This window comes from Vombatus ursinus, unplaced genomic scaffold (genome assembly GCF_900497805.2).
Source record: "Vombatus ursinus unplaced genomic scaffold, bare-nosed wombat genome assembly UNPS02009062.1, whole genome shotgun sequence".
Taxonomy (NCBI): domain Eukaryota; kingdom Metazoa; phylum Chordata; class Mammalia; order Diprotodontia; family Vombatidae; genus Vombatus; species Vombatus ursinus.
The window spans coordinates 22,854,217-22,864,829 of NW_020948840.1; the positions used below are offsets into that span (position 1 = coordinate 22,854,217).

The window sequence follows — 10,613 nt, forward strand, 5'->3', positions numbered from 1 at the left end:
ACACCCCCATATGGCAAAGTCAGAATCTGAACTTTTGAATGCAGGTTCTAACTCCAAATCTACTCTAAGTCTCTACTGTATCATACACTGCCTCTCCTTGATCTCTTTCCAAGAATCCTATTTCCCTATAGTGCTCAAGCCTGGATAATGACCCACACCTTGAAGAGCCTGAGCCCCTACTCCATTCCCTCAGTAAAAACACAATCACTCTTAACCATGTCAGTCTTACAGTCTGATCAGGTAAAGATCATTCATGGTCATGACCTTCCTTCCTTATATCAATAGTAGCAGAATTCTAAGCGCTAGGAGTATAAAATGAAATTCCTAGAGGCAGAAACTAGGATGTCATTTAATTTACATATAGTTGAACTAATACCTTGAGAGAGCTGTGGCTGCACTTATCAAACTCATTTGATTGGCCAAGCCTTGCTGGAAAAAAAAAATCAACAGCCAATCACATTCCAATTCCACTCAAGATTTCTATTAAGAGTTCAAAAGGACCAGTCATATTTTATTATTTAGCAATTAGATCCACCATGACAACTTTCAGTTTCCTTGTCTGAATACCTGTCACATTTCTTCCATGAACTGTATGAAGTCAGTCAGGAGTGGGCTGTTTGTTGTCAAGTATGACATGGCCTAATAGATGGAAATGGCCAGCTGGCTAAAAGATCATAAACCCAACCCTGTCTTGGTCTGAGAGGAATTCCTGAAGCTGTAATTTCAAGTACAGGTATACCTACGCTATAAAGTCATCCAGCTCCTAAATACTACTCTTCCACAGAAAATACAAAAAATCAAGGTCTTAGGTAGATAACAAACAAAAAAGAGATAAGCCAAGGAGTAAATAAAGTCCAAAGGAGAAAGGCAGAATCAGCTAACAGGAATCGTAGCTCATTAGCAGGTTCTGGTGAAGAAGGGAGGGAAGGAAGGAAGAAAGGGAAGGAAAGAAGGAAAGAAAGGAGAGAGAGAGAGGGAGGGAGGGAAGGAGGAAGGAAGGAAAGAAGGAACAAAGGAAGAACAAAACAAGGTCTAGTAATGAAGGAAATCTTAAGTTGGGTCAAATTGAAAGACAATAAGATGATACTGCAAACTTGCCAAACAATTGAGAGCTTTTGACCTCAACCCAACTTACCAGGGCAAATTCCCCCTCCCACTACCATGTGAGCTTCTGTGCCAAGTGCATCTGCAGGGTTAAGTACAATTCCATCCTTTCCATTCCCACTACCAGTTCTTCCTTCCTACTCACTTCACTTAACAACTTCCTAACACCTTTAGTCTCTCTAACTTCAAATTTATCCTATTCATAAGTAGCAGATGTTAATCTTTCTAGAAACACAGCTCTAACCATATCCCCTTCCTGCTTAAAAAAGAAAAAAAATTGTCAGTGTTTCCCCACTGTTTATCAAATAAAGTCCAAACTTTAGCTTGATATTCAAAGTCCTCAACAATCTGGTCTCGTCCTCCTCTTCCAAAATTATGTCCCACTTCTCCCTCACCTGCTTCAGCTAAAGTGAATTATATGGGATTTCTGGCGTCCATGAAATAGTTCATGCTGTTTCACTGTCTGGAATGGGTAAAAAGTCCATCTCAAATGCTACCTTCCTCATGATGTCTACTATATTTCCCTGAATAAGATATGATCTGATGAGTATTTTGTCCTTTTTTATGACATTTATATTTTACCTTGTGTTATAATTATGTGCATACTTATTTTAGTGACATTACTAAACTGCAGGCTCCTCCTTAAGGCCAAAGACTGACTGATTAATCTTTGTATCTTTTATTATGTGGAGCATGCATGGTTCCTTGTACACAGAACAATTACTTGAACATGATAAATACTCAATAAATATCTCAAGAATCTTTAGAGAGGGGAATAAACACAATAAAGTAAAATGACAAAAGCACTTGATTTGAAGCAGAGTGCCACAATATAAATTCCAGTTCTGCAATCGATTCCTTCTGTAACACTGGACAAGTTATTTTACCTCTCTGGGCCATGGTTTGCTCATAAATTAAGGGGGCTGGGTCACATGAACTCTGAATCCCCTTCCAGCTCTAAATTCTGTGTCAAATGCAGGTTAACAGCTAGTAGGCCAATTAAGCTACAACATAAAAGTATGTGAAGGGAATTCATGAGAAATAAGACTTTAAAAACTATGAGCCCAACTGTAGAAGGTCTTGACAATAAAAACTAAGAAATTTTTATTTTTTCCTAGAGGCTACAGAGAGCTGCTAAAACTTTTGAGCAGAAGAATGATGTGGTTATATCTACACCTTAGGAAAATTAACTCTGGTGGCTGTGTGCTAGAAAAGAGAGAGACCAGAAGCAAGCAGACCAATTAGTAGATTACAACAATAAAGTAGGCAAGTGGCAATGGGGGCCTAAACAGGAATAGTAGCAATAATAGTGAAAATAAAGAACTGCTCCAAGAGATGTTGTAAGGTATAATTTAGAAATTCACTGGAGAATTTCCAATATAATTTGTAACTGAAAGTGCTATGCAAAACAAATGACTTTTCCCATCCCTAAAAAAAATACACCTGATCAAATGAGACTAAGATAACAGTTAAGCAAGGGGTATTGCAAAAATAAGGATATTCTTACATCTAAATTTTTTTACAGAAAAGCATATCTATAAATTGAATTTGTTCCATTGTTATGTTCATGTCAGGGATAGAGAAGATCAAAAGATAAAATGCATAATTTGGAATACATAAAATTGAAAAAATTTTGGTTTTTTTTTTGACAAAATTAATGCAGTTCTAAAAATGAAAGGGAAAATCTTTGTAGCAAGCTTCTCTGATAAAGGTCTCATATCCAAGATATATAAGGGACTGATTAAAATAAGAACAAGAGCCATTCCCCAATAGTCAAGTAGTTAAAAAAAAAAATGAACAAGCAATTTTCAAAGGCAAAAATCCAAAGTACTAACAACCATATAAAAAAATGCTCCAAATGACCAATAATTAGAAAAATGCAAATTAATGAACTCTGAGATTCTACCACATATCCATAAGATTGGCAAAGATGACAAAAAAGGAAAAATGACAAATATTGGAAGGGCTACAAGAAGACAGGCATATTAATGCACTGCTGGTGGAGCTATGAATTAATCCAGCCATTCTGAAAAGCAATTTGGAACTATACCCAAAGAGGTACCAAACTGGGATGATGCTATACCACCACTAGACCTATTACTCCCCTCAACACCCCCCAAAAAAGCTCAAAGAAACAAGGAAAAGGAACCATGTCCCATGTGTACAATAACATTTATAGCAAGTCTTCTTGTAATGGCAAAAAACTAGAAACTAAGCACGTGTCTACCAATTAGGGAATGGCTAAAATTATGGTATGTGAAAATAATATAGCATTGTAGTTTAGTAACAATTTAAAAAGGAATGTTTTCATAGAAATCTGTGAAACTTGTATGAACTGATATAGAATGAAATGAACAGAACCAGAGAATAATTTTAGACAATAACATTATAAAGAAAAGGGATTAAGACAGACTTGAGAATTCTGATCAATGAAATAACCAGTCTCAAGGAGGTACAAAATAGACATGGCCAATGTGAGGATTTGTTTTGCTTTTCTTTTATCTTCACTGTGAAAATTCAAGGGGAGGCTAAAGTGGGTCTAACATCAGTGTCATCAAAACGAAAAAAGAAAAAAGAAGTTTGGTCATTGATGCATTTTTAAAAGATGCACAGAGAACATGGTCAGTAGTATACACAGAGAAGCAGGACAGCTTTGAAAATAACAATAAATACTTTAAAAGAAAAGCAAGCAATACACAACACAGATTCATAGTTCTATGTATAATACTCTTTTTCAGTTCTAATTTACATAGGGAAACACTCCTTTAGTGTTTAGTTAAGATTGAGGAAAAATGACAGACACAACATGCTAAGGTAAATTGTCAAAATATTATTATTGCCATTTCACATAAGGAAACAGGTTCCAAAAGCCTGTTACTTTTCCAAGTTCAGCCATTTGTTAAGTACCTGCTATGTGGAAGTCTTTGTAACAGAGTCCCATCTTTGTAATAACAATATTCTCTCAGTGTTGTTACATAGGCTGTGACATAAAAACATTACAATCAGCAACAGGAGGGGGAAAAAAGACCGAAGGAAGGAATCCATATGTACAAAAATATTTATAGCAATGTTTTTTGCTGTAGCCAAAACCAGAAACAAAATGACTGCCTATCAATCAGGGAATGGATGAATAATTATGAATGTAATAAGATAGTAAGAAAAAAGGAATGTAGTCATAGAAACCTGGGGAAACTTATATGAACTGATGTTCAGTGAACTGAGCAAAACTAGAACAATTTATTTGTAAAGAAAAACAAATATGAAAAATTTAAACATTATGATCAATTCTATAAACAACCACAATATTACACAAATTGATAATAAAGGATGATGCTTAACCCACCAATTAACAAAGAGGTAGGGATCTGGAGGTACAGATTAAGACAAATATTTTTAGACATGGCCAATGTATGAATTTGTTTAGCTTTGATTTAGCTTTAGCTATGATTATCTGTTAGAAGATGGTTGTTTTGCTTTGTTTTGTTTTTTAATTGAGAAGGATATGGGAGGGACAAGGGATAGCAATAATAGTGATACATAAAAAAGGGTCGCTACCTTTTTTTTTTTAAATAGAAGAGAACAATGGATAATTTTGATTACATTAAATTGAAAAGTTTTTGCACAAACAAAGCCAATGCATCCAAGATCAGAAGGAAAGCAGAAAACTGGGAAAGAACTTTTACAACCAGTTTCTCTAACAAAGGCCTTATTTCTAAAATATATAGAGAACCGAGTCAAATTTATAAGAATACAAGTCATTCCCCAATCGATAAATGGTCAAAGGATATGAACAGGTAGTTTTCAGAGGAAGAAATTAAAGATACCTATAGCCATATGAAAAAAACATTCTAAATCACTATTTATTAGAGAAATGTAAATCAAAACAACCCTGAGGTACCACATCACACCTATCAGACTGTCTAACATGACAAAACAGGACAATGATAAATGCTGGAGAAGATGTGGGAAAACTGGAACCCTAATGCATTGTTGATGGAGTTGTGAACTAATCCAACCATTCTGGAGAGCAATTTGTAACTATGCCCAAAGGGCTATAAAATTGTGCATACCCTTTGACCCAGCAATACCACTTCTAGGTCTGTATCCCAAAGAGATCATAAAAACGAGTAAAGGTCCCACCCACATGTACAAAAATATTTACAGCAGCACTTATCGTGATGGTAAAGAATTAGAAATTGAGGGGATGCCTATCAATTGGGGAATGGCTGAACAAGTTGTGGTATATGAATGTAATGGAATACTACTGTGCTACAAGAAAAGATGAGCAGGTGGACTTCAGAAAAACCTGGAAAGACTTATTACCAACTGATGCCGAGTGAAATGAGCAGAACCAGGAGAAAACTGTACACAGTAACAGCCACTCTGTGCAATGACTAACTTTGGTAGACTTGGCTCTTCTTAGCAATGCAAGGACGTAAGACAACTCCAAAAGATGCATGATGGAAAGAGAAAGAACTATAGAGTCTGGATGCAGATGAAAGCATAATTAAAAAAAAAAAATAGAAGAGAACAAAAAATGTGGTTCAGGAAACAGACAAGCAGGACATCTTTGGAACTAATGTGTTAAATTCATCATATAATTTTGAAAAAAATTCAAGCTGTATGGACTGTGCAAGAGTTTCCTACATATTCCTTTTTCTATTCTTTATATATGGGACTATATCTTTGCCAATTTGTCAAGTTCAGAATAAAAAAAATTAACAAAAATTATATTTTAAAAAAATAAATGCCTAGCTATAGTGAGAGTGCAGTTTAGGTTAGATAACAAATATGTGGTGTACCCCATCAATATGTTTGTATGTTTGAAGGAGAGAAGTATTCCAGGATTAGAATTTGGCAAGGCAGTGGTGAGGGAATTCATCATCATGATCCTGAACTTTAATATTCCCCTCTTTGATCACTTAACTTCCTACCCTTCCATATCTTCCTCTATCCCTCTACCTTTCTCCTAAACCTGTTCTTCACCCTTACCTTGGCCTCTAGTCCCTCTACCCCTTCCTCCTCTCCTGTTCTATTACCCCTATGCTCTGACTTTATTTCCCTACCTTCACAGTCTTCAGTCTAGAGATGATCAGTTCAATTGTCCCTCTATCCTATCACCACTAACACCTTGCAAAATTCCAAACTTTTGTTACCCACACACTTCTCTGCTCTGAACACTACCAGAAGAATTCATGCAACCCATGCTAATAGAGTCCACTACAAATCTATGTCTATCTAATCACCATGGGGCCCTCATTGCTGAATAATGGTGCCTTAATTCTTTCCTAATTGACACTCCAGGACCTCTCTGAAGATTCTGACACTGCTAAGCACACCTTCCTCCTACATACTCTCTCTTTCTTGGTTCTGTGACACTGTTCCTTCATGGTTCTACTATCTTTCTGACCATTCTTCTCAATCTCCTTTACTACATAGTTTAGGCTGGCTAGCCACTGGAATTCTCAAGTTCTGAACTGACTTGCTATTTACTCTGTCTAGTATGACAGTATCCAGACAAACCTGTCAAGCATTTCTTCATCCAACAGCTTTTATTCCTTCCAAACTAAGGATCTAAATTATACTTTTGATTGATTCAGTAGAAGTGTTCTCATCTGATAAAAGGATATCATACCTAGAGTATCTTTAAGTGAGGGGATTCAGTGATGCCCACACTTACTTACACTTGTCTCCTCCCTCTCCCTATCTACTCAGTTAACATTTCCTGTCATGCGTACTTCCACAACATCTCCATTCACACAAACACCACCCATTTCAGGCTCTCTCAACTGGACTTTTGTAATTATCTCTTTAATTGATCTGTTTGCTTCTAGCCTCTCCCACTCCAACCCACTTACCAAACAGCTACCAAAATAACCTTCCTAAAGTGAAAATCTCACTATATCACTCTCCTGCTCAAAATTATAAAGTGACTTCCTACTGCCTCTAGAATAAAATAAAAAAATTTATCAATGTGGCATTTTAAATTTTCCACAATCTACCCCAACCTCCCTTTCCAAATTTATTTTATGCTATTTACCTTTATGCACTCTATATCCCAAACTTGCTCTTTTCTAAACTCAGCATTCTAGCTCTGGACTACTGGTATTTAGCTGCATTGCTTGGACTGGACTCCACCACCATTATGCTCCTAGGAAACCTCTTTACCAGGAAACTCATTATCCTTTGAGATTACATTATCTTTAGTACTCACACTTCTTCAGTGCCCTCTGAGATTACCTCCAATTTACTCTGTATATATGTTAGATGTACATATTGATTTGCATGCTGTCTCCCCCAATCTCTATAAAATATGAGCTCCTTAATTTGGAACTATGTCCAAAGGGCTATACCCTTTGATGCAGCAACACCACTACTAGGTCTGTATCCCAAAGAGATCATTAAAAAGGGAAAAGGACCCACATGCACAAAAATATTTACAGCAGCTCTTTTTGTGGTGGCAAAGAATTAGAAACTGAGAGGATGCCCACCAATTGGGGAATGAATGGCTGAACAAGTTGTGGTATATAAATGTAATGGAATACTATTGTTCCATAAGAAATGATGAGCAAGAAGATTTCAGAAAAACCTGGAAAGACTTATATGAACTGATGTTGAGTGAAGTGAGCAGAACCAGAACTTTGTACAAAGTAACAGCAACACTGTACAATGACCAATTTTATCTTGATAGACTTAGCTCTTCTCAGCAGTGCAATGATCTAAGACAATTCCAAAAGACTCATGATGGAAAATGCTATCCACATCCAGAGAAAGAACTATGGAGTCTGAATGAAGATCAAAGCATACTATCTTCTTTTTGTTGTTTTTTTTCTCTCATAGTTTTTCCCTTTTGTTCTGATTCCTTTCACAACATGACTAATGTGGAAATATGTTTAATATGATTGTGTGTGTATATGTATATATATTATGTGTATATATAAATATCATATCAGATTGCATTCTGTCTTGAGGAGGAGGGAAGGAAAAGGGGAGGGAGGGGGAAAGAATTTAGAACTCAAACTCTTATAAAAGTGGATGTGAAAACTAAAAATAAAACAATTTTTAAAATATATGAGCTCTTTGAAGGCAAGGACTGTTTCTCATTGTTGTTCTTGCAAGCTTAAACCTTAATAAACTGCTGTTGAATTAACTTGGGAAAATTAATGCTATATTACTCTAAACATAGGGATTCTCTGAATATGCTTGGTCATCATCTGCAACTTTCCCCCGCCTTCCAATCATGTCAAGTCTTGCCCATTCTATCTCCACAACATGTCACATCTATCCCCTTCTTTCCACTCATAAAGCCTTAGTTCAAGCCCTCACCACCTTGTCCTTGTATTACTAGAGTCTAGCACAGGGCCTTGCATACAGTAGGCACTTAATAATTGAACTTAGTAGGTTGGATTGGCAATAGACTGCACCCATAAAAGGAGCTTGTACTGGAAAAAAAAACTGTAAGTATACAGTAAAAAGTAACAGCAAATACAGGATGCATTCAGGTTTGACAAACAAGAAACCAGTATTTGGATCAATATAATATCCAGACTAAAAATGACTAGTACCAGGAGGAGTTATGGTTTGATTTACATTTTGAAGGAAATAACACATGAAAAGACTCTGAAGCAAATTTTGTTTTGTTGTTGTTTTGGGAAGATAGCAAGCAAAATGTGTGTTTAAGATAGGGGAGGAAGGCCTGGACCCATTAAATTGGAACTGTTTTTATTGGCTCTCCCTCTCTCTCAAGATGTCATCCCTTTCAGAATATGCCATGTGAATGGCTCGCCTGAGTGCTTGAATATTTGGAGAAGTTGCCAGCCCCACCGATTCCAAGTCCATGAAAGCAGTAAAGTTGTTTAGTGAACAGCCTTTGGCTAAAGGGAAGGAGACTTATGACTGGTACCCCCCTCACAACACCTATTTTGCTCTCATGAGGAAACTCCATTTCTTTGGTCTTTACAGAGATGAACATCAAGATTTTAAAGAAGAGCAGAGGCGACTCAAGAAGCTTAGTGGAAAAGGCAAACCAAAGAAAGGAGAAGGAAAAAGATCAGTTGCAAAGAAATAGGGCTGGACCAGTCTTTGGACCAATCAGTGACTCAGAAGAGAAAGAAATAGACGTGTTTGTTATTTTTACACTCTCAATAGTAATACGGCTTCCCTAGATTGATAGTTATTAGCCCAAGAATCATCCCTCTTACCTCATCACTCATCATGCTGAATTAGGATTGGATTCTCGAATATATTTTTGTCCTTAAAAGTTATTTTGGCCTTGATAATTATGTGACTATGTCATCTATTGTCTTCTCAAAGAAATTGTTAATATATAAGTATTTACTAATTTTCTAGCAAAAAAAAATCCTCACCAAAAGAAAAAATGTGTTTAACAAGAACTCTATATAAGTAAAATAATGAGAAAACAGTTTCCTGGAAAAGGAAAAAGGCTTAAAATGCTAGGGTGAGGAGTTCAGACTTGATATCCTAGGCAAAAGGAAGCCACTGTTCAATGAGAATTGCCATAATAAAAACTGTTTGAAAAAGACTATTTTAGCAGCTATACTATAGCATGGAATAGAGAAAAAAGACTTTTGTTGAGTCGTTTTAGTCATGTCTGACTTTTCATGACCCCACTTGGGGTTTTCTTGGCAAAGACACTGGAGTGGTTTGCATTTCCTTCTCCAACTCATTTTAGTGATAAGAAAATTGAGGCAAACAGGGTTAAGGGACTTACCCAGGATGAGGGCCACATCTGAACTCAGGTCTTCCTGACTCCGGGCCTGACACTTTATCCATTTTGCCACTTAGCTGCCCTCAAAGAAACCAGAGGCAAGGAAATATGAGGACAAGAATCAACATTAATCCAGGTATGAAGACAAGAGAGAAATGAATGTGAGCTGTGTAACTGGGAGGGGGAAAAAACCCAAATCACAAGAACAGAAGAATCAATAGAATTTAGATTACATCATAGAATCGTGAAAGTTGGAAAGAACCTTAGATGTTGACATTAATTCCCTCTATAATATCCTCACCAAGTGGTTTTCTCAGCCTCTGCTTGAAACCCTTCAGTGACAAGAAACTCATTAACTTCCAAGGCAACCTACACCACTTTGGGACAACCTCATTAGGAAGTTCCTCCTAAGATGGAGCTGAAATCTACCTCAATTCTCAGTAACTTCCTCCCATTCTGTCCTAGTTCCGACCTCTTGGGCCAAGCAAAATAAAACTAATCTCCTTCACGTGACAATCTTTTAAATACTTGAAGACAGTAATCATATACCACCGTTTTTACAGGTCAAATAAATATTCCCAGTTTCTTCAGCCATGAAGACTCTGAAGTCCTATCACCATCCCAGTTGCCCTACAGCTTGATGTCTTTCCTAAAATGTGACACCCAGAACACAATACTCCAAATGTGATTTGATTAGGAAAGAGTACATCAGAATTATAATCTACTTTGGGAGCTGATGGGGGGAGGGGATGGAGATGGGGGGAAATGGATAGAAAGCCAA

At 36.7% G+C, this 10,613-nt stretch overlaps 1 protein-coding gene and 1 pseudogene across 10 annotated transcripts in view; one reads left to right on the forward strand and one right to left on the reverse strand.

The window, feature by feature from the left end:
* The window catches only part of NCOA1 (nuclear receptor coactivator 1), a 214,969-nt gene that overhangs the window by 192,644 nt on the left and 11,712 nt on the right, over positions 1–10,613 (reverse strand). Inside the window, exon 1 of one of the 10 annotated variants that reach the window (XM_027850338.1) lies at positions 9,836–9,851. The exons of the other annotated variants lie outside the window; for them this stretch is intronic. The gene's annotated coding sequence lies outside the window, so the exon portion shown is untranslated. Of the gene's footprint in view, positions 1–9,835; positions 9,852–10,613 lie in introns of those variants that run through there. 10 annotated transcript variants of the gene reach the window in all.
* LOC114034593 lies at positions 8,852–9,172 on the forward strand (annotated as a pseudogene).